The sequence below is a fragment of the Pseudorca crassidens genome, chromosome 5, assembly GCF_039906515.1.
Source record: "Pseudorca crassidens isolate mPseCra1 chromosome 5, mPseCra1.hap1, whole genome shotgun sequence".
Lineage (NCBI taxonomy): Eukaryota > Metazoa > Chordata > Mammalia > Artiodactyla > Delphinidae > Pseudorca > Pseudorca crassidens.
The window spans coordinates 107,255,660-107,278,212 of record NC_090300.1 but is presented as its reverse complement, the minus strand read 5'-3'; positions in this window follow the sequence as shown (position 1 = coordinate 107,278,212).

Here is a 22,553-nt window from a genome sequence, read left to right as displayed (position 1 = left end):
ACTCTGTGTATCACTCTTGGCTACCCAGCTATTTCCTGGGGCCTAATGAGCCAGAGAAATGAGAGGAGAGAGAACAGTACTTCCATAACCAAAAGAGTCTGTTCCAAGATGTTGGGCTAAACATAGAGAAGTTTCTTTTCCTAAGAATAATTCAAATGCCTACAGGGGCTAAACGGGAGGCAAAACAGGGACACAAATATGTGGACCAGACTGCAGAGAACCAGAGCTCACTTGCCCCATCTAGAATAGACAGCATAGCAGCTGGGTCCTCAGCCCCTGTTGCATATTGCCCTCTGTGAATTTGAATCCCCTTTGCTAGTGTTTACCATGTTCCAGGAAAGGCCAACGTTTCAGATAATTCTATGAAATCTCCCAGGATTTAAATACTGGAAGTTACTTTTGTTATGTTTTCAAACACTGTCCCAAGCAAATATATGTTACAGGTTATATCTAGCCTATAGGATACCGTTTTGGGGGCAAAGCTCTACACTGTTACCATGAGCTATATACACATGTTAGCTGAACCTCACAAAGGAACAGAGACAATCTACTTTATTACTTGAATTATATGTGACCATACATGGCTAACATGTTTCAAGACCTCTCTCATAAATATACAGTTTTACCCTCCTGGCTATAACTATTTATAATCCTCTATTTCTAGTCTTCAAAAAATAAAATAAATTTAAAGCAGAATTATAAGGGGGAAATACATTTAATTTGTTTTCCTCTAAATCCTCTGTTCTTCTGGGTTCATTATTCATAAATATATATATTTTAAAAATCAGGTTCATGTCCCACATATTGAGGGACATTCAGAATTTCAAGATTTCTTATGATTCCCCTAGAGAATTACAGTCATTCTCTTTGTCACCTCTTATTCTGAAATACAACTGCTGACAGTTGTTATCCTCTTATTGGTCATCATGCCTCACACAAGGCCTTCTCCTTCACTCCCCAAAGAATCAATAATACAATGTCATTGCATGTATAGATACTCAATGCTTTAGATTAAATACGGGGAACTCAGTACACCCAAAATAGAAAAGGAGTCTAAAAAGAAGGTTGGACATTACTTTTCTTAATGTTCTTCTGCCACACATACCCACTATACCCTATTTTATATCATTTCTTCTCTGCTCACATACTGTCTCTAAGCAGAAATGTCTACTATCTTCTTTATCCTGTTACAGGTATCCCATTCCATTTCTCTTTCTTTTCATTTCCTTTTTTTGTCTGTTTCATAATTTGTTTGTTTTCTTATTCAAGAAAGCCAACCACTATTACTAACTGCATGACATTGCCCAAGTTACTTAACTTCTTTAGAGAAAAAAAATACCTGTTTACCTGACCTATTGATGTGAGGATTAGAAGATAAAGCATGAATGAAACAGTTCATCTATGCGTCCAATCTATGGTTGGTATTCAAGGAATTTTCTCTTCCCCACTCCACTCCCTGCCTGCCTCTTCTTTCCAACCTTCAATCTTCATTACTCCTCCCTGCATCTCTCCCTGCAATTTCCTCTTGGTCACCCCAGGTCACCAATGGTGTAAACTTTATTATATTTTGTTTTACAAACTTATTAAAATTTAAAACAGAAAATTGAACACACCATTTTGATACCAATAAAAGACTCCCTGGATCAGCTCAGTGCTTTGTGACCACCTAGAGGGGTGGGATAGGGAGGGTGGGAGGGAGGGAGACACAACAGGGAAGAGATATGGGGACATATGTATATGTATAACTGATTCATTTTGTTATAAAGCAGAAACTAACACACCATTGTAAAGCAATTATACTCTAATAAAGATGTTAAAAATAATAATAATAAAATAAAATTTTTTTTTAAAAAAGGACTCCCTGACTTTTTTCTGAATGAGAATCACAACTTCATAAGCAGAAATCCACAATTATCTGCATGAGTACTGCTCTTTCTATTTCTGTTTGACCAGCTGTCCTCAGGGTTAGACTCTGAAAGCCTGCAGACTCTAAGCAACCTGTGCTCTTTCTCTAATCTCCCATTTTCCCCTACATCTCACTTCCTATCCTTTCATTTCTCCAAATGCTTCTTCCTTTCTTCCCATCTCAGACTCTGGCCTTTAAAATGAATTGGAAGGGGGCTTCCCTGGTGGCACAGTGGTTAAGAATCTGCCTGCCAATGCATGGGACACAGGTTCAAGCCCTGGTCCGGGAAGATCCCACATGCCGCGGAGCAACTAAGCCCGTGTGCCACAACTACTGAGCCTGCGCTCTAGAGCCTGCGAACCACAACCACTGAGCCCACGTGCCACAACTACTGAAGCCTGTACGCCTAGAGCCCATGCTCCGCAACAAGAGAAGCCACTGCAATGAGAAGCCCACGCACCGCAACAAAGAGTAGCCCCCGCTCGCCACAACTAGAGAAAGCCTGCGCACAGCAATGAAGACCCAAAGCAGCCAAAAATAAATAAATAAATAAATTTTTTTAAAAAATGAATTGGAAGGAAATTTCTTTAGCTTGTTTTGCTTCTCTCCAGTTCACCACTTCTGACATTAGCCTTTAAAACATTCATTCATTTACAAGTGATAATCTTGTCTGTGACAAAAGCCATAGTGAATAGAATCTACAATAATTTAAGGAAGATGTTTCTGCCATGAGAAGACTTTAATAATTTCATTTCCCATGGCAAACATAATTCCCATAAAAACTCATAGCAAGACCAAAATAACACAAGGTTTTAAACAACTGGATTTTTTTGATCACAACTTGAATGAACCAGACTTTCAAAATTCAACAACATGTACCTGAAGATTAAGGAGGAATGTTGATGCCATTGTTTATTATTTCTAAATAAGTAAATGCTGAGGTATTGTGTTTTTGAGTAAACATGAAACAGTTGTTTCTTTGGATTGTAAACAGAATCACGAGGCTGTGTTTAGGAATGTTTTGTAAGCAAGAGAAATGGAAGGTTTCTTGTATAGAAACATAGACAAGAACGATATAGATTTAAATATTAAATTATCCCAGTTGACAGATATTAATAAATTTGGCATTGAGAATCACTGTGGCATCTCAGATGCATCTTGGATGTCAACAGATCATGAATACTGCATCACCAAATGACTTTCCTGGAATGTTTTCAAGATTGATCATACACATTTCTGTTCTTAGCACATCACAGATGGAAAGAATATATGGAATCCATTTCCCTTTTCCAGATTTAGGAGGCAACTAGTCCTCAGGATTTCTGAAGCTTCTTCACAGACGAGAGTCACCCTAGAGGTCAATGCTGTGGCTGCTCCAAAAGGGGTCTTGCCCTGGAGCACTACGGGGGGTCAGGAGAGGCCTTTGCAGAAGGGTGTTCAGGAAAAAGAGAAAGAAAAGAATTGTTTTCAGCTGCTAAAATCCCATATACTTCAATAATCCCCATTAAAGAACACACTGCTTTTCCAACCTGCTCTCTGTAAGTGCAGGTTTACATTTGTAATGATAACCTTTCTTATCATGCGCCCTATTGAAGCTTTGTGAGTAAACACAGGGTAAGAAATAAACTATCCCAGTTATTCAAGATTTACTTCCCTATACACCTCAGAAAGGCAAACTTTTTTCATATATAAAATGTATTCGTTTGAATTTGGAGTTAACACAAAGAAGCAGAACTGCACCATGTGATATGTTATTAGAGGATAGGGCTAGCCCACCTGCCTAAAACATTTTCCTTTCACCTGAATTTTCACTTCCATTTGCATGTTTCCTAAAACGCCACCTTATTTGCATCCATAAACACTTATTTCCAATTGATGAGTCTTTAATAGTTACTGTTAAGAATATACATATGCAAGTTTGAGGCTGACTTGAACACTGCTTTCAACATTTCTAATGAATAAGAGTTAGCAGAAAAATAACCAGGAGGTTTAGATCGATCATAAGTAGTACATAATTAAAAATTTGAAATGACTTTTCAAAATAACTTAATAGTTTTCTTTAATCAAAGTGTCTATACCAGAAAAAAATTCTTTTTGTTTTCTGGACCACACTGGAAAACTGGATTAAATTGTAAGAAGCATAAATATGTCTTACAAATCTAATGACTTTTAAAAAAATTATTTTCAATTTTGTGTTCATCATTAACACAAGTTTCTTGCTAAATGCATCTTCCTGTAAACCTTATCAATCATTGTTTATCATATATTCTGGGTGTTTCCAACTGGAGTGCCCAAAATGCACTCTAGATATTCTGGAAGGTATTAAGTTCCACTACATGAAATTGCTATTTTTATAGCTCAAAAATGATCAAACATCAGCAATTTCATATTACTCAGCCAGAAACAGTGGATAGGAGTGGTTAATAAACATAATAAAACAAATAAGTTATTTTTACTTTTTTGGATTTTAAGGGTTGACACATTATAACCTAACAAAAATTACCGATTACTTCATGGTGACCATAAGTTATAAATGTTAATTAAATATACTTTTATTTAATAAAACCGAGAAAAATTATTTAATAAATGCAGTTTTATAAACATAATAACTATTTACACAGCAGTTTTAAATTTGCCATAACAGTAGTTCAATAAATAAATAAATATTCAAAAACAGAACTATTTTCCTCTTAGTAAATTCAATGTAATTCTCAAATGCTCATTTCTTTCAGTAGGAGGAATAATTTAGATAATAAACATATTCACTTCCTGTTCGTATAAAAGTCTCTTTTTGGATAGCCAATTAAATTCAGAGTCCTCTCTCTCTCCACTCTCCTTTTCTTGGTAGTAATCTAAGCTTCAAGAATCTTACTATTATGACTTTGAGGAAGGAGGGTTCACTTTGCAGATACTTATTGTAGGGGACGAAAAAGTTTTCCTTGACCCTCTTAGGGTCCCTAGCTGAGTCTGAAAATTAAACTGGAAAAGACAGATTAATAGGAGAAAGGCGTACAGTTTTATTGAATTTTTACATATACATGAAAGCCTTCAAAAGAGAATGAAGACCTGAAGAAATGACCAGAGCAGGAAGCTTTTATACCTTTACAAATAAAAACAATAAATTTGTGAAGAATTGACAAGACAAAGGGGTTTGGGCTAGGGCTAGTAAATGATGAAGTAACTAGGAAAGAAAGGGTTAGTTTAACAAGGATTGTTGGTACAGATTTCTTGACCCCAAATTCCCCATCTCTGGTGACAAGAATGTCTTCCCTCCTCCTGGTATAGCAAAGGTAACTTTCACATGGGAGTTTTAGAATTTGTTTTGGGGAAGGATGAGGGGGTGAGGGGTCAGAGTGACCTTCCGCTTCTGCCATCTTTTTAAAATTCCTTCAGCTTATGATATTTAATATGCCAAGATGCCACATTTGGGGGTAGCCTGTTCTGAACCCCATCATTACCTTCAGGAATCCGTTATTGATTAGTTTTTCCATTCTCCCAGCCAGGGAAGGCAATATGACACACAGAGAATACCTAGCAGTCTCATCCTATTGGCTCACCTCTCTCCTCAGGTCCTACAGCCTCCCTTCAGAAGCTGGCTAGGCTTCTTGTTCCATACACTCTACCATAAAGTTCTTCATCCCTTACAATGACAATTCCTTGGTAAGCATAGCATCTTCAACTCTTTACTGCTTTTCATCTCATACTTGTCTCTAAAGTGAATATTTTCAGATCTTTTCTATATCCAGTAGGAAAATTTAAATGGTGAGTGGGGACTTATCTCTGGACCTTTTCTAGCTACCCATACACTGCTAACATTTTTTTCTCTATTGCAGTGATTCCATGTTAGCATAGAACATTCCAAACTGATGAATTTCCCCATGGTTCCAGACAGGATCTGGGGTAAATATCACATCTCTCCACAGATTCTCACATCTAGGAGTTTCCGTCTTCCCCACTGGGTAATTGCTGGGTGCTGGGTGGTGGTAGAGGCCAACAAGGAAGGGAGTCCCACACTGGTGGTTAAATTCTGCTTTCCTCTTCCAGTCTTCTCTAACCCACCCCCTTAGCTCAGAAATCGTTGTTATCCCCTTTTTATGTGGAAATAAAACCAAGTTTCTGTGTATGATACATATATTTTTACATCCATTTTTCTTCATTCTTTTGTTTATGATATAAATATTTACTCTGTGTTTTCCAAATTTTGCTCTTGGTACTCAAAACTAAATTGAGGAAATTTAAAAAATAAAAAAAGCCAATATGGATGTTTTCTTTAGCCAGTTTCAGGCTATTGAAATCAAAAGCCACACAGAAGTTCAAATAACTATATTTTTAGGAAAGAACCACCCTTTATTGTAATGAATACTGGTATAATAGAGGTAGAGCAATGTTATTAATAAACAATTATCTTCATAATACTCTCATTTATATAGTTTCTTTCTTATGTTCTTAAAATAACCCTGTAAGTTATGTCAAGAGTAGAACTGGCATGTTGAATATTACTAAATACCATGATTTATTTCATTCACTCTCACAACAACACTATGCATACAGAGAATTGCCTCATTTTACACATGAGAAGGTTGAGGTTCCACAATGACTTAACTGATTATTTAAGCTTATCTGACATTAAATGCTGGAGCTAAAATCTAATCTAGAGCTTCCTTGCCTTTCCTAGTACCTCATACCTTTTATAAGTAATATCTGAGATATGCATTATACACATATAGTCATTTGAATAACTTTTTAAACTATTGGTAAAGAGCAAATAATACTATGGAATGATACAACTATATGTTTCTAAATTTCAAACCATTAGACTAACACAGATGTATATGGAAAAGAAACATTGAAATCTCATAACCTTTCATCACAGGACACAATTTATGGCTTTCTGTCATTTGATAATGAAAGTTAAATTTTCTGTGTGATTACTGGAATGGGGTATAATAACTCATTCTCCAAAACCAATTTATATAGAAAACATATTCAATACAAAGATGTTTGAGTTCCTGTATTTCTCTTTTGTCACATAGCAGCAATTTGTGTGTGACTCAAGATAGAGTGAGAACTGATGGCAGTTATTTCTTCAAGATACATGGAAAAGACCAAGAGTATTGAAAGTGTGCATCAGTTAAAATCATTCATTTTAAATTAAGCTCATGTTCTTCAGTGACAGAAGTTCCAAATAACATATTTATCTTTAAGGATTAATAGTGTTTTACCCAAATATTACTCTTGGTCAAAAAAACATGTTTATTAGTTTGGGTTTTTTTTTTTAGTAGCTTTAAAAGCCACTGAGGCCACAGACAGCAGTGGACATCTGAATCTATGTTTTCCAAGGTGCACAAAGTTTGGACTGAGTCTTTGGTACTTTCACAACTTATGTTGAAGATACAATGAAATTCGTAACCTCTGTGTACAAATAAATGTGTCAGTGATCTTTATCATTGAAAATTAAAGAATTCTGAATGCAATAATTATAAGGTGCTTGGCAACTTCATTTGTAGAACTGACAATTTCAATTTCTGAGCTTTTAATATCTTTCATAACCTCCGAAGTTGAGACCATAAAATCATGTCTTTTCCCACATATTTCAAACCATTTCGAGTGTTTTTCACTGCAGTTATGGACACTGTGGTTATCTCCACAACAATCATTCCAAAATTCTCCATCATGAAGTGGCTGTGAGAGTTGGGTGGAACTGGGTAGACTTTGAGTGTCCCACAATCACTGAGATAATCTCAAATTCCTTACTGCTGCTTTTGTCACAGTAATCCACACAGCAAATGATTCTGAACATCTAGAATAAATTCAATTAATGCATAGCATTTTCTGGCCACTGAGATTAGTTGAAGATTAGACCAATCATCATACAAGTTGGTATTTATGAAAATAATTCTGGAAACACATGTCCACCCCTCCTAATGATGTGATTTGTGGATGTGCCATCAGACTGCCACCCTGAGAAACACCAATTTGAAGATATATAACTGAAACACGGAGTAGACCAGAGATTTGATCAAACCATATCTAGACATATTATTTGTCTGAAACTTTTAAACTGTAAGAATAAGTTCCCTTACAATTTGTCATTTGAGATAGATTTTATCTAACAAGTTAAATAGTCTTAACTGTATATCTCCTTGATTCATAAGGACAGTCATAACAAATATTTCTGTTGCTAGAGGTATTGCGCCTCATGATTTTTACAGTTTAGTTACATTAACTTAAATCATCTGCTGAGCAATTAAAGAGAAAAAATATTTGTATTAATTTGCTTAAAAGGTTAAAAAGCAAATGATACTGTATTTTAATCACATACTTGGCTGATTAGCATCTTTTGTCCTCTTTCTCTGTAATCAAGGAATATTAAGATGAGAATGGGATCACAATGATTATCTAGTCTAACAATATATCTGAGGCTTAAATTCCATTCAACTGGTCATTAGCCAACTCTTGATCACTTCCAGTGACAGGAAACTCATCTCCTGAGATAGCTTCTTCCACTTTTATTCAAAATTTATTGGCAAGCTTCATTTTTATTCATATTAGAATGCTGACTACTAGTTTACTGAAAATCCTGTAAACTTTAATGGTATCATTTCCATTTCTCTCTAGATAATAATTTGTTGCTTCTATTTCCCTTCAGGCAAAGCATCCATTGCTAGTCACATTTAAAATTCCTACTGTCTTAATTCACACTTGATGTTAGCCAAAAGGCTGAGAAGCGATGCTGCTGTCTTTATTCAGAGATATTACTTCTAGGACTTCGCTGGTGATCCGGTGGTTAAGAATCCGCCTGCCAATGCAGAGGACACGGGTTCGATCTCTGGTCCAGGAATATCCCACATGCCGCGGGGCAACTAAGCCCGCGCGCCTAGACCCCATGCTCCGCCACAAGAGAAGCCCCCGCAACGAGAAGCCCGCGAACCACAACGAAGAGTAGCCCCTGCTCGCTGCAACTAGAGAAAAAAAGCCCGCGCAGAAACACAGACCCAGCACAGTAAAAAAAAAAGAGATGTCACTTCTATTTTCTTTTTAACCAATCCACATTGGGCTACTATGTTTATCTAATTTAGCAAATTATTATTACAGAAAAATTTAAAAAGTAATTGTGATTCTCATAATGCCTTTCTTTGTGCTGAAAAGTCAAAAATTTCTAAAACTGGCTGTGACAAAAATTGCTAGTTTCAAGTTGCCAATTGCCTAACAGATACCTAACTTTTCTTCCTTGCTGAAAGAACTCCCACCATATTATATATGGCAATAAGGCCAGCAAACATTTTACATTTTCCTATGTCCTTTACAGAGGTGGTCGTGAGACACCGTACTGGTCACAGAGAAATAAAAGAAATCCCTTCAGTGGGGCATCCGTGGATGGGATGATTTCAGTTGGTATGTGCCTTTTGCCCTGTGTCCTTTCCCTTTTCCTTCCTAAAATGCTGATACCCATAGGTTGGGCCATTTGTCACTACAAAGCAACTCACATACAAGAAAGATGGCTGAACAAAAAGTTAGAAGGAACATTAAGTCCTTACAAATATCATCCCTGGACTGCCTATCCTTGAACTTACTACATGAGAAGTAACAAAGTCTTAATTTTTCAGCAAATATTCTCTATTGACTGCTGAACAGTAATAATAATCTTCTGTCATCAAAATAAACCTGTTTTCTTCCAAAATGAACAGTAATGTAAAATTATAACAAAGAAAAACACTGCGAGTTGGTAAGGATTTAGAAAATGTGCAAAGATGTAAATATTGCATTGATCCATTTTTATGAATGTGCCCCTCCACTCTAGAAGATAGTTCAAATGAACCCCGATGGATGATCATTTAATTATAATGTAGTCTTTTTTAATACGTAGCTCCTAGGATAGATAAAGAACGTTATGCACTCCTGGGACTGCCCTGGTAGCACAGTGGTTAAGAATCCGCCTGCCAATGCAGGGGACACGCGTTCAAGCCCTGGTCCGGGAAGATCCCACTTGCCGTGGAGCAACTAAGCCTGTGCACCACAACCACTGAGCATGCGCTCTAGAGCCCGCAAGCCACAACTACCGAAGCCCGCGTGCCTAGAGCCCGTGCTCTGCAACGAGAAGACACTGCAATGAGACACACTCACACCGCAACGAAAAGTAGCCCCCACTCGCTGCAACTAGAGAAAGCACATGCACAGCGACGAAGACCCAATGCTGCCAAAAATAAATAAAAAAATAAATTTATTTAAAAAATAAATACAACCCAGATCTTTAAAAAAAAAAAAAAAAAAAAGAATGTTATGCACTCCTTAGTTTTTCTATGTCCCAGTTGTTTCTGGACACTTAACAAACCTATCATATGCCAGGGGCGGGGGGGTGGAATATACGTGTGTGTATAAATTACATGTTTATACACACATAAACACACATATATACAGTTGAACCTTGAACAATCCACTTATGCATAGGGTTTTTTCCCACAGTAAGTACTACAGTACTACACAATCTGTGGTTGGTTGAATCCACTGATGTAGAACTGCAGATAAGGAGGAACAGGGCATACAAAGAGCTGACTATAAATTATACTAGGATTTTTTACTGCACAGAGGGTCAACACCCCTAATTCCCATGTTGTTCAAGGGTCAACTGTGCATTCAGGCTGCAAAGACAGAACACCACAGACAGCATGGTTTATCAACAACAGAAATTTATTTCTCACAGTCCAAGAGTCTGAGAAGTCCAAGATCAAGGCCCAGTCAGATTCGCTGTCTGGTGAGAGCCTGCTTCCTAGTGCACAGAAGGGCAACATCTCACTGTGTCCTCACAAGGCAGAAAGGATAAGGGAGCCCTCCAGAGTCTCTTTTACAATGTTCTAATCCCATTCATGAAGGCTCTGTCTTCATGATCTAATCACCTACCCCAGGTCCCATCTCCTTATCATCACATTGGAGGTTAGAACTTTAACATGTGAATTTGCGGGGGCAGGAGGGGTGCTAGGACCACAAACATTCTGTCTAATATATTATATTGACCTGTCCTTAAATTCATTTATCCTTTTTTCTGCTGTTTCCAAGCTCCTAAGTCTGCTTGGTGAATTATTGGTTTCTTACTATGCTGTCTTCATCTAGTATTTCCAATTTTTTTATACAGCAGATTCCTCTTCCTCTTGCCATTACACCAGAAGTGAGAGCAGCTATGTTAGTTTCCCTCCCTATTAAGCATACATCGCTTTTGGAGTTTAGTTCTTTTTATGTTTCTTTGTGTACTCAGATCTCTGATGGGTTTTAAAAACTAGATTCTGTAGGTTATCTGGTTTATTTTGTTTGTTAGGGTAAATCTCTTGCCACTTTCTGAATCTGAACTAAAAACTAAAGTGTCGTGTGGTTTTGTTTAATTTAAAGATCATAAAATTATGATATTTATTAATATGATTTCATTTTTAATTCAACCAATAATTAGATCAATGGTCCTGTAAATAGAACAGTATACCAAGAATCTAGAGACCCATGCTCTGGAACTTGCATTGCCACTGATTACCTATGTGGCTTGTGGAAATACATTTAATCTTATCGTTGCTCCATGTGTAAATATATTAAAGTGATAACCACTAGAAAGAGAAGAAAAGAATAGCATTCAAATGAGAAATATTATTTAAGCTCAATTTCTCTGAAAAGAATAGAAAGAAAGAATATGAAACAACTATGATATGACGTTAACAATCATTAATTCTGGAAAGTCAATAATACCATATTAGATTCACAATTTTCCACATTTTTTGTAAACTTTTCTGAATTAAAAAATATAATCATAATACTAACACATCACTCCAACAAGTGTAGCAACCAATGAAATAAAGGGAAAATGTGCTGACTGCAGACCAGCCAGCATAAGGGGTGCCATAAAGCAAAACCTACAAAACTCACCAGGAAATTTTTAATAGCCTGGTTTTCCACTTGCTGTCATATACTCCACTTGTTGTCTGACATGAAAGTTGGCAGATCCAACTGCAAAATCTCTGGAGAGATGACAAGAGAAAAAGATTTCGTTTTGAATTACCGAGGCTTTGCAGAATCCCAAGAATCTCCCCTCCAAAAATAAGGCATATAAATAGGTATATAAATAAGCACAGTGTCTTGTGTTGATTTCCCATCCTCCAAATGTACTTAAAAATACAAGAATTTTTTTTAGATTCCACTTATAAGTAAACTATAAGTATCTGTCTTCCCCTCTCTGGCTTATTTCACTTAGCATAATGTCCTATAATATCATCCATGTTGTCATAAACGGTTGAATAGTATCCATATATGTATCACATCTTCTTTATCCATTCATCTATAGATAGACATTGAGACTGTTTCTATATCTCGGCTATTGTAAATAATGTTTCAGTGAACATGGGGGCTGCAGAAATCTCTTTGAGATACTGATTTCATTTCCTTCAGCTATATACCCAAAAGTGGGATTGCAGAATCATATGGAGTTCTGTTTTTAATTTTTTGAGGAACCTCATACTGTTTTCCATAATGGCTGCACCAACAGTGCACAAGTTTTCCCTTTTCTCCACATCCTCACCAACACTTGTTATTTCTTGTCTTTCTTATAAAAACCATCCTAATAGGTACAAGGTTGTATTTCATTGTGGTTCAGAGTAGAGTGGTAATCACCAGGACCTGAAGGGTGAGGGAAGTAGGGAGATGCTGGTCGAAGGGTATATGCCTTCAATTATAAGATGAACAAGTTCTGGGATCTAATGTACAACATGATGTGTGTAGTTAATAACACTGTGTTGTACACTTGAAATTTACCAAGAGTAGATCTTAAACATTCTTACCACAGAAAAAGTAACTATCTGAGGTGATGGATGTGTTAATTAACCAGATTGTAGTAATCATTTCACAAAGTATACGTATATCAAATCATCACATTGTATGCTTTAAATACATAAAATTTAATTTGTCGATTATGCCCCAATAAAGGAGAAATATAAGAAATTTAAGTGATATAGCAAAGATACAGGGTCCAGGAAAATAGCAGACAGAGCTGTGATATTTAGCAATCACACAGAAACACAGGACTTAAAAGGTCTTATAGAGTTCTGGCTCATCACATTCATTTTAAACAAGAAACTAAGATCTAGAAAGCTAATGTACACTTAAGTTGAAGTTATTAAAATAAACAGATTTACAAATCTATTCTTTCAGACTGTTAATGTCTGTACCATTCCACTGACTTCTAGACAATTCCCATTAGAAATTTCAAGGAGAGCTTTAATACTTCTCTCTTCCTCACTTTTGACCTATTTCCAGTCAGCAATCAAATTTTATAAGTTCTTCATCTCAAAACTCAAGTTTTCCAACTTCAAGATATAGTTATTTTTAATTGTCAAAAGTAGAGCTATTGAAAGTACATAAACCAACTATGTTAATTATGGAACCGAAGTCACTATTCATTTTTTTCTGCCATAAAATCATGTTATTAATCAATATAGAATATAAAAACCCCCATTACAACATCCAACAAATCTGGGTTCAGTCCCACTAAGCATTTTAAACATTTAATCTCTATGCTTCAAAATATCTTTTACTTTTGTCCTTTCCTAAATAGCCCTCTTGTCACTAGTCCCCAATGTTTACCCTTTTGCATTTTTATGCTACTTCCAGTCTCATTGCTCTAAAACATAGATTAGAGCTTGCTATTTCATTCTTCAAAGGTATTCATCACCTTCCAGATACACACAGACACACACACACACACACACACACACATGCATGCATGCATGCACACACACCCTAAAATACCATAACATGGCATATAAGAATTCCATGGGATGAAACTTGGAATCAGTTATTTTATTTTATCAGAGATGGAGTGGAGACTTAAACAGGAAGAATAAAAGATACTTAGATTAAGACTAGGACTCCTATTTGGGAAGTACTTGGACCAGGAAAAGGATATTGTGAAGGGCACTGTTTAAGTTCCCCAAAGCGTGGCTAGAATAGAGGGTTAAACCTAGCACTACAGCTTGGAGCTGACATATCAAGGAAGAATGTTCCAATGTGTCTAAAATTCTCACCCTATCTGTGCTTGAAAAGCATAGTCATCAATCACTTTCACTTTCTGAGTAGAATAACTTCTCTCCCTATTGTTTAAGACACTGTCCACTAATCATCATAAAAAGACATATCCCAGCAAGCTCTACCTCGCTAGAAATAGCAAGTGATCATTGCACACCTAATGAAGTAGGAGAAAAGCTCAATTGCATGTATGTTGGAGGAAGTGGAACGTATATGCCAAATGTTGAATAAATGACTGTGCTAGAGAAAATAGGATACCCCGATTGGCCATTTGCTATTCCCTATTGATGTACCCAACCAGGAGAGGGTAGGTGGAGGCAGTCCACCCAACCCACAGGAAATGGGTTCCTCAAAGGAAAGAGGAATTCTCGTGCCATAAAAGGAGGAAAAAGAAAATAAATAGTTCTGGACATTATACCAACTAGTCTCTTAAAAAGCATAAAAGAATCTATAAATGAGAATTTGATAAGAGATCTGCATTCTCTACACATTTGTTATTGTAACCAAATGGTTAATTTTTAAATACACAGAATTAGGCATAAAAATTTCTTTAAGTACAAATTATACAGTGATCAGATTCTGTACTTCCATTTAAATGTTTTTGGTTTTGTACTCTTGACTATTTTTATTTTACTAGTTGCAACTGATTAATACTCCCATAATAATTAATGTTGATGCTCTCCAAACTATTCCAGGTACCATGTAGTGTCTCTTTACTGAGAAGCCCTAAAAAATAAATTTGTGGGTCTCCTCCTCTCCCTTACTGAAGGTGGCAATGATAACGTTTATGGAACATTTACTATGTTCCAGGCACCATTTTAAGTACTATATATGTTTTAACCATTTAGAGCACATATCCCAATGCAAAGAAGAATTTGGCATAAGTTTATAGTAATTAGTTAATTTGGCATTAAAATGCAAAATTTGCTCTCACATAGAAATGCTGCTTAAATTAAACTAACAGATTTTTTCATGAGGCTTTTTTTTTTTTACAAACTTGCATTTGCATGTGTGAAATCTTGCTGTGAGGCTGCATAAGGCAGAATTAAAAATAGATTTAATGTGCATTACATCTCTATCACATAAGGAAGACCTAAATCAACTCCCCAGGTCTGTCACACCCTTTGGTTCTTTAAAGAACAGAACTAAATTTGTGTGTTCAGCTATGATATTTGGTCAGGTCATCCTACAGTGTTCAGGAATACATCATCTGATTATTGTGGTGTGTACAGAGAGCTTACCCACTCTAAAATGGTGATAAAGTTAAAATCGTGCACTAGAAAGGCAGAAGGCTTAATATAGCCATTTAATATATAAATAATCTACAACTGAAACAAAGTGAAAAGACTTTTGTTGTAATGACAAGCTACAAATGCAAAACATGAAAATAGAAGGATCCAATTCATGGTTATAGAAAACATAGACCCTCTTATTATTTTCCCTATCAACCTAATTGAGCAACCAAAGTAATTCTCATAATAGAATTGGTTCTCTTTGAACAAAGTCTGTGAGTATTTCTATGCCAGAAGAACTGCCGATTATATCACTGCTTAAATAAGTAGGAGTTTTGTTCTGATAAGTACTTGTGGAAAATTATTAGGTTTAATTTAAGCAGTTACCACTTATGGAAGCTACATTTAAATTCACAATATTCTTATCTCAAAAATCTGGAGAGAAATCAATAAGAAAAACTCAATGAGTAAGTATGTTATGTTTTCTGAACTAATAATTCAGAGATCTACAATAACAAAGGACTTTTACTTCTCATCTGTGATTATTCAAAATGGGAAGTCGTGAAATTAAAATGTATCAACTCATCTTTTTTTTAGATATTCATCACATTAAACGAAAACTATATCATATAAACTATATCTAGGATCCCTCCCATAAAGCAGGGGTTTTTTTGGTTTTTTTTTTTTTGCGGTACGCGGGCCTCTCACTGTTGTGGGCTCTCCCGTTGCGGAGCACAGGCTCCGGACGCACAGGCTCAGTGGCCATGGCTCACGGGCCTAGCTGCGGCATGTGGGATCTTCCTGGACCGGGGCAGGAACCCCTGTCCCCTGCATCGGCAGGCGGACTCTCAACCACTGTGGCACCAGGGAAGCCCCCATAAAGCAGTTTTTTTTTAATTCTTTTGGATATTATTGTCATTTTCTTCTATTCCTTTTTCAATCAAACTCATGAGATTTCTGCTTCTAGGCATCTTAGAATAACAGGGACTGGATTCACCAAATGATGCTGGAACAATTAAATATTCAAATGCTAATAATGAACCACAAACTTTACCACATGTCATATAAAATATTAACTAAAAGTAGATGGGTCATAAACCTAAATGAAGACCTAAAACTATAAAATTTCTATGACCTTAGGTTAGCAAATATTTATTAGGTAGGACACAAAAAGCACTAACCATAAAATAAAATATTGATAAAATATTAAAAGCAAATTTTTTCCTTTCAAAGACAGTTAAGATAATGAAAATGCAATTTTTTCACTGGGAAAAAATGCAATTTTTTCACTGGGAAAAAAATATTTGGATAGCATATGTCTAATAAAGGGCTGGTATACAGAAAATACAAAGAACTCTCAGAATAAAAAGACGAAACATAGATAAAATATTTGAATAGAAAATTCACCAAATATGTTATACAATAGCAAGTAAGCACGTGAAAAAATCTTAAATATCATTAGTCAGTATGAAAATGCATTTCTTATCAAATTAAACCTACAGTCATACAACCCACTAATCCCACTTGTAGATATTTACCCCAGAAAATGAGAACTTATGTCCCCATGAAGACTTGTTCTACAAGGTTTATAGAAGCTTTATTCATTATAGATAAAAACTGGAAACAACCTAGGTGTCCATCAACTGGAGAATGAATAAACTCTGAAATAGAAATGAACTAATAATATTACAAAATATTGTTCCATGATTCAAAGTGCATTATATAAAATATATATAAATTACCAATTCCCTGTTTAAACCTTAATATCTATGTACTTTTGTGTGATACCTTTTCCAATAAACCCTTAAGTTCTGGGGGTGGGGTAAGGAATGAATTAATAATATATACAAGAGTATGGATGGATTTTAAATCATCAAAGTAAATGAAAGAAGCTAGACAATAAAGACTATGTACATACATACTACATGATCATACTTAAATGACATTGTAAAAAAGGCAAACTATAGCAAAAGAAAGTGGTTGCCAGAGACTAGCTAGGAGTAGAGAACAGGGATTAATTTACACAAAGAGGCAAAGAAAGTTTTGCAGGTGATGAAAGTGTTCGAATATCATGACTGTGCTGGTGGTTCAAACCATGTTAATTTGTACACTTAAAATCTGTTAAGTTTTGACTTTAAATCAAGATGGCAGAAGAGTAAGACGCGGAAATCACCTTCCTCACCACAGATACACCAGAAATACATCTACACGTGGAACAACTCCTACAGAACACCTACTGAACGCTGGCAGAAGCCCTCAGACCTCCCAAAAGGCAAGAACCCCCCCCCCCCCCACGTACCTGGGTAGGGCAAAAGAAAAAAGAATAAACAGATACAAAAGGATAGGGACGGGTCCTGCAACAGTGGGAGGGAGCCGTGAAGGAGGAAAGGTCTCCACACACTAGGAAGCCCCTTCGTGGCCGAAGGCTGCGGGTGGCGGAGGGGGATAGCTTCGGAGCCAAGGAGGAGAGCACAGCAACAGGGGTGCGGAGAGCAAAGCGGAGAGACTCCCGCACAGAGGATCAGGGCCGACCAGTACTCACCAGGCCGAGAGGCTTGTCTGCTCACCCGCCGGGGCGGGCGGGTTTGGGAGTTGAGGCTCGGGCTTCGGTCGGAGCGCAGGGAGAGGACTGGGGTTGGCGGCGTGAACACAGCCTGAAGGGGTTAGTGCGCCGCAGCTAGCCGGGAGGGAGTCCAGGGAAAAATCTGGACCTGCCGAAGAGGCAAGAGACTTTTTCTTCCCTCTTTGTTTCCTGGCGCGTGAGGAGCGGGGATTAAGAGCTCTGCTTAAAGGAGCTCCAGAGACAGGCGCGAGCCGCGGCTAAAAGCGCGGACCCCAGAGACGGGCCTGAGACGCTAAGGCTGCTGCTGCCGCCACCAGGAAGCCTGTGTGCGAGCACAGGTCACTATCCACAACCCCTTCCGGGGAGCCTGTGCAGCCCGCCACTGCCAGGGTCCCGGGATCCAGCGGCAAATACCTGGGAGAACGCACGGCGCGCCTCAGGCTGGTGCAACGTCACGCCGCCCTCTGCCGCCGCAGGCTCCGCCCTGCACTTCGTGCCCCTCCCCCCACCCCCCACCCCCCCACCCCCGCCTGAGTGAGCCAGACCCACCGAATCAGCGGCTCCTTTAACCCCGTCCTGTCTGAGCAAAAAACAGACGCCCTCCGGCGACCTACACGCAGAGGCGGGACCAAATCCAAAGCTGAGCCCCTGGGAGCTGTGAGAACAAAGAGGAGAAAGGGAAATCTCTCCCAGCAACCTCAGAAGCAGCGGATTAAAGCTCCACAATCAACTTGATGTACCCTGCATCTGTGGAATACCTGAATAGACGAGTCATCCCAAATTAAGGAGGTGGACTTTGAGAGCAAGATTTATGATTTTTTCCACTTTTCCTCTTTTTGTGACTGTGTATGTGTATGCTTCTGTGTGACATTTTATCTGTATAGCTTTGCTTCCACCATTTGTCCTAGGGTTCTATCTGCGCATTTTTTTTGTTTTGTTTTTTAATTTTTTTCTTAATAATTTTTTTTTATTTTAATAACTGTATTATATTTTATCTTATTTTATTTTACCTTATCTTCTTTCTCTTTTTTTCCTTCCTTCCCTCCTTCCTTCCTTCCTCCCTCCCTCCCTTTTTTCTTCCTTCCTTCCTTCCTTCCTTCCTTTCTTTCTTTCTTTCTTTCTTTCTACTTCTACTTATTCTTTCTACTTTTTCTCCCTTTTATTCTGAGCCGTGTGGATGAAAGGCTCTTGGTGCTGCAGCCAGGAGTCAGTGCTGTGCCTCTGAGGTGGGAGAGCCAACTTCAGGACACTGGTCCACAAGAGACCTCCCAGCTCCACATAATATCAAATGGTGAAAATCTCCCAGAGATCTCCATATCAGCACCAGAACCCAGCTTCACTCAACGACCAGCAAGCTACAGTGCTGGACACCCTATGCCAAAAAACTAGCAAGACAGGAACACAACCCCACCTATTAGCAGAGAGGCTGCCTAAAATCAAAATAAGTCCACAGACACCCCAAAACACACCACCAGACGTGGACCTGCCCAACAGAAAGACAAGATCCAGCCTCATCCACCAGAACACAGGCACTAGTCCCCTCCACCAGGAAGCCTACACAACCCACTGAACCAACCTTAGCCACCGGGGACAGACACTAAACACAACGGGAACTACAAACCTGCAGCCTGCAAAAAGGAGACCCCAAACACAGTAAGATAAGCAAAAAGAAATGACAGAAAAGCACACAGCAGATGAAGGAGCAAGATAAAAACCCACCAGACCTAACAACTGAATAGGAAATAGGCAGTCTACCTGAAAAAGAATTCAGAATAATGATAGTAAAGATGATCCAAAATCTTGGAAATAGAATGGACAAAATAAAAGAAACATTTAACAAGGACCTAGAAGAACTAAAGATGAAACAAACAACGATGAACAACACAATAAATGAAATTAAAAATACTCTAGATGGGATCAATAGCAGAATAACTGAGGCAGAAGAACAGATAAGTGACGTGGAAGATAAAATAGTGGAAATAACTACTGCAGAGCAATATAAAGAAAAAAGAATGAAAAGAACTGAGGACAGTCTCAGAGACCTCTGGGACAATATTAAAGGCACAAACATTTGAATTATAGGGGTTCCAGAAGAAGAAGAGAAAAAGAAAGGGACTGAGAAAATATTGGAAGAGATAATAGTTGAAAACTTCCCTAATATGGGAAAGGAAATAGTTAATCAAGTCCAGGAAGCACAGAGAGTCCCATACAGAATAAATCCAAGGAGAAATATGCCAAGACACATATTAATCAAACTGTCAAAAATTAAATACAAAGAAAACATATTAAAAACAGAAAGGGAAAAACAACAAATAACACACAAGGGAATCCCCATAAGGTTAACAGCTGATCTTTCAGCAGAAACTCTGCAAGCCAGAAGGGAGTGGCAGGACATATTGAAAGTGATGAAGGAGAAAAACCTCCAACCAAGATTCCTCTACCCAGCAAGGATCTCATTCAGATTAGATGGAGAAATTAAAAGCTTTACAGACAAGCAAAAGCTGAGAGAGTTCAGCACCACCAAACCAGCTTTACAACAACTGCTAAAGGAACTTCTCTAGGCAAGAAACACAAGAGAAGGAAAAGACCTACAATAACGAACCCAAAAAAATTAAGAAAATGGGAATACGAACATACATATCGATAATTACCTTAAATGTAAATGGACTAAATGCTCCCACCAAAAGACACAGATTGGCTGAATGGATACAAAAACAACACCCATATATTTGCTGTCTACAAGAGACCCACTTCAGACCTAGAGACACATACAGACTGAAAGTAAGGGGATGGAAAAAGATATTTCATGCAAATGGAAACCAAAAGAAAGCTGGAGTAGCAATTCTCATATCAGACAAAATAGACTTTAAAATAAAGACTATTACAAGAGACAAAGAAGGACACTATATAATGATCAAGGGATTGATCCAAGAAGAAGATATAACAATTGTAAATATTTATGCACCCAACATAGGAGCACCTCAATACATAAGGCAAATACTAACAGCCATAAAAGAAGAAATCGACAGTAACACATTCATAGTAGGGGACTTTAACACCCCACTTTCACCAATGGACACATCATCCAAAATGAAAATAAATAAGGAAACACAAGCTTTAAATGATACATTAAACAAGATGAACTTAATCGATATTTATAGGACATTCCATCAAAAAACAGCAGAATACACATTTTTCTCAAGTGCTCAGGGAACATTCTCCAGGATAGATCATATCTTGGGTCACAAGTCAAGCCTTGGCAAATTTAAGAAAATTGAAATTGTTTCAAGTATCTTTTCTGACCACAACGCTATGAGACTACATATCAATTACAGTAAAAGATCTGTAAAGAGTACAAATGCTTGGAGGCTAAACAATACACTACTTAATAATGAAGTGATCACTGAAGAAATCAAAGAGGAAATAAAAAAATACCTAGAAACAAATGACAATGGAGACAGGATGACCCAAAGTCTATGGGATGCAGCAAAAGCAGTTCTAAGAGGAAAGTTTATAGCAATACAGTCCTACCTTAAGAAACAGGAAACATCTCGAATAAACAACCTAACTTTGCACCTAAAGCAATTAGAGAAAGAAGAACAGAAAAACCCCAAAGTTAGCAGAAGGAAAGAAATCATAAAAACCAGATCAGAAATAAATGAAAAAGAAATGAAGGAAACGATAGCAAAGATCAGTAAATTTAAAAGCTGGTTCTTTGAGAAGATAAATAAAATTGATAAACCATTAGCCAGACTCATCGAGAAAAAAAGGGAGAAGGCTCAAATCAATAGAATTAGAAGTGAAAAACGAGAAGTAACAACTGACACTGCAGAAGTACAAAAGATCATGAGAGATTACTACAAGCAACTGTATGCCAATAAAATGGACAACCTGGAAGAAATGGACAAATTCCTAGAAATGCACAACCTGCAAGACTGAATCAGGAAGAAATAGAAAATATGAACAGACCAATCACAAGCACTGTAATTGAAACTGTGATTAAAAATCTTCCAACAGGGCTTCCCTGGTGGCGCAGTGGTTGAGAGTCCACCTGCCGATGCACGGGACACGGGTTTGTGCCCCAGTCCGGGAAGATCCCACATGCCGTGGAGCAGCTGCACCCATGAGCCATGGCCTCTGAGCCTGTGCGTCCGGAGCCTGTGCTCCACAACGGGAGAGGCCACAACAGCAAGAGGCCCACGTACCGCAAAAAGAAAAAAAAAAAATCTTCCAACAAACAAAAGCCCAGGACCAGATGGCTTCACAGGCGAATTCTATCAAACATTTAGAGAAGAGCTAACACCTATCCTCCTCAAACTCTTCCAAAATATAGCAGAGGGAGGAACACTCCCAAACTCATTCTACGAGGCCACCATCACCTTGATACCAAAACCAGGCAAGGATGTCACAAAGAAAGAAAACTACAGGCCAATATCACTGATGCACATAGATGCAAAAATCATCAACAAAATACTAGCAAACAGAATCCAACAGCACATTAAAAGAATCATAAACCATGATCAAGTGGGGTTTATTCCAGTAATGCAAGGATTCTTCAATATACGCAAAACAATCAATGTGATAAACCATATTAACAAATTGAAGGAGAAAAACCATATGATCATCTCAATAGATGCAGAGAAAGCTTTCGACAAAATTCAACACCCATTTATGATAAAAACTCTGCAGAAAGTAGGCATAGAGGGAACTTTCCTCAACATAATAAGGCCATATATGACAAACCTACAGCCAACATCATCCTCAATGGTGAAAAATTGAAAGCATTTCAACTAAGATC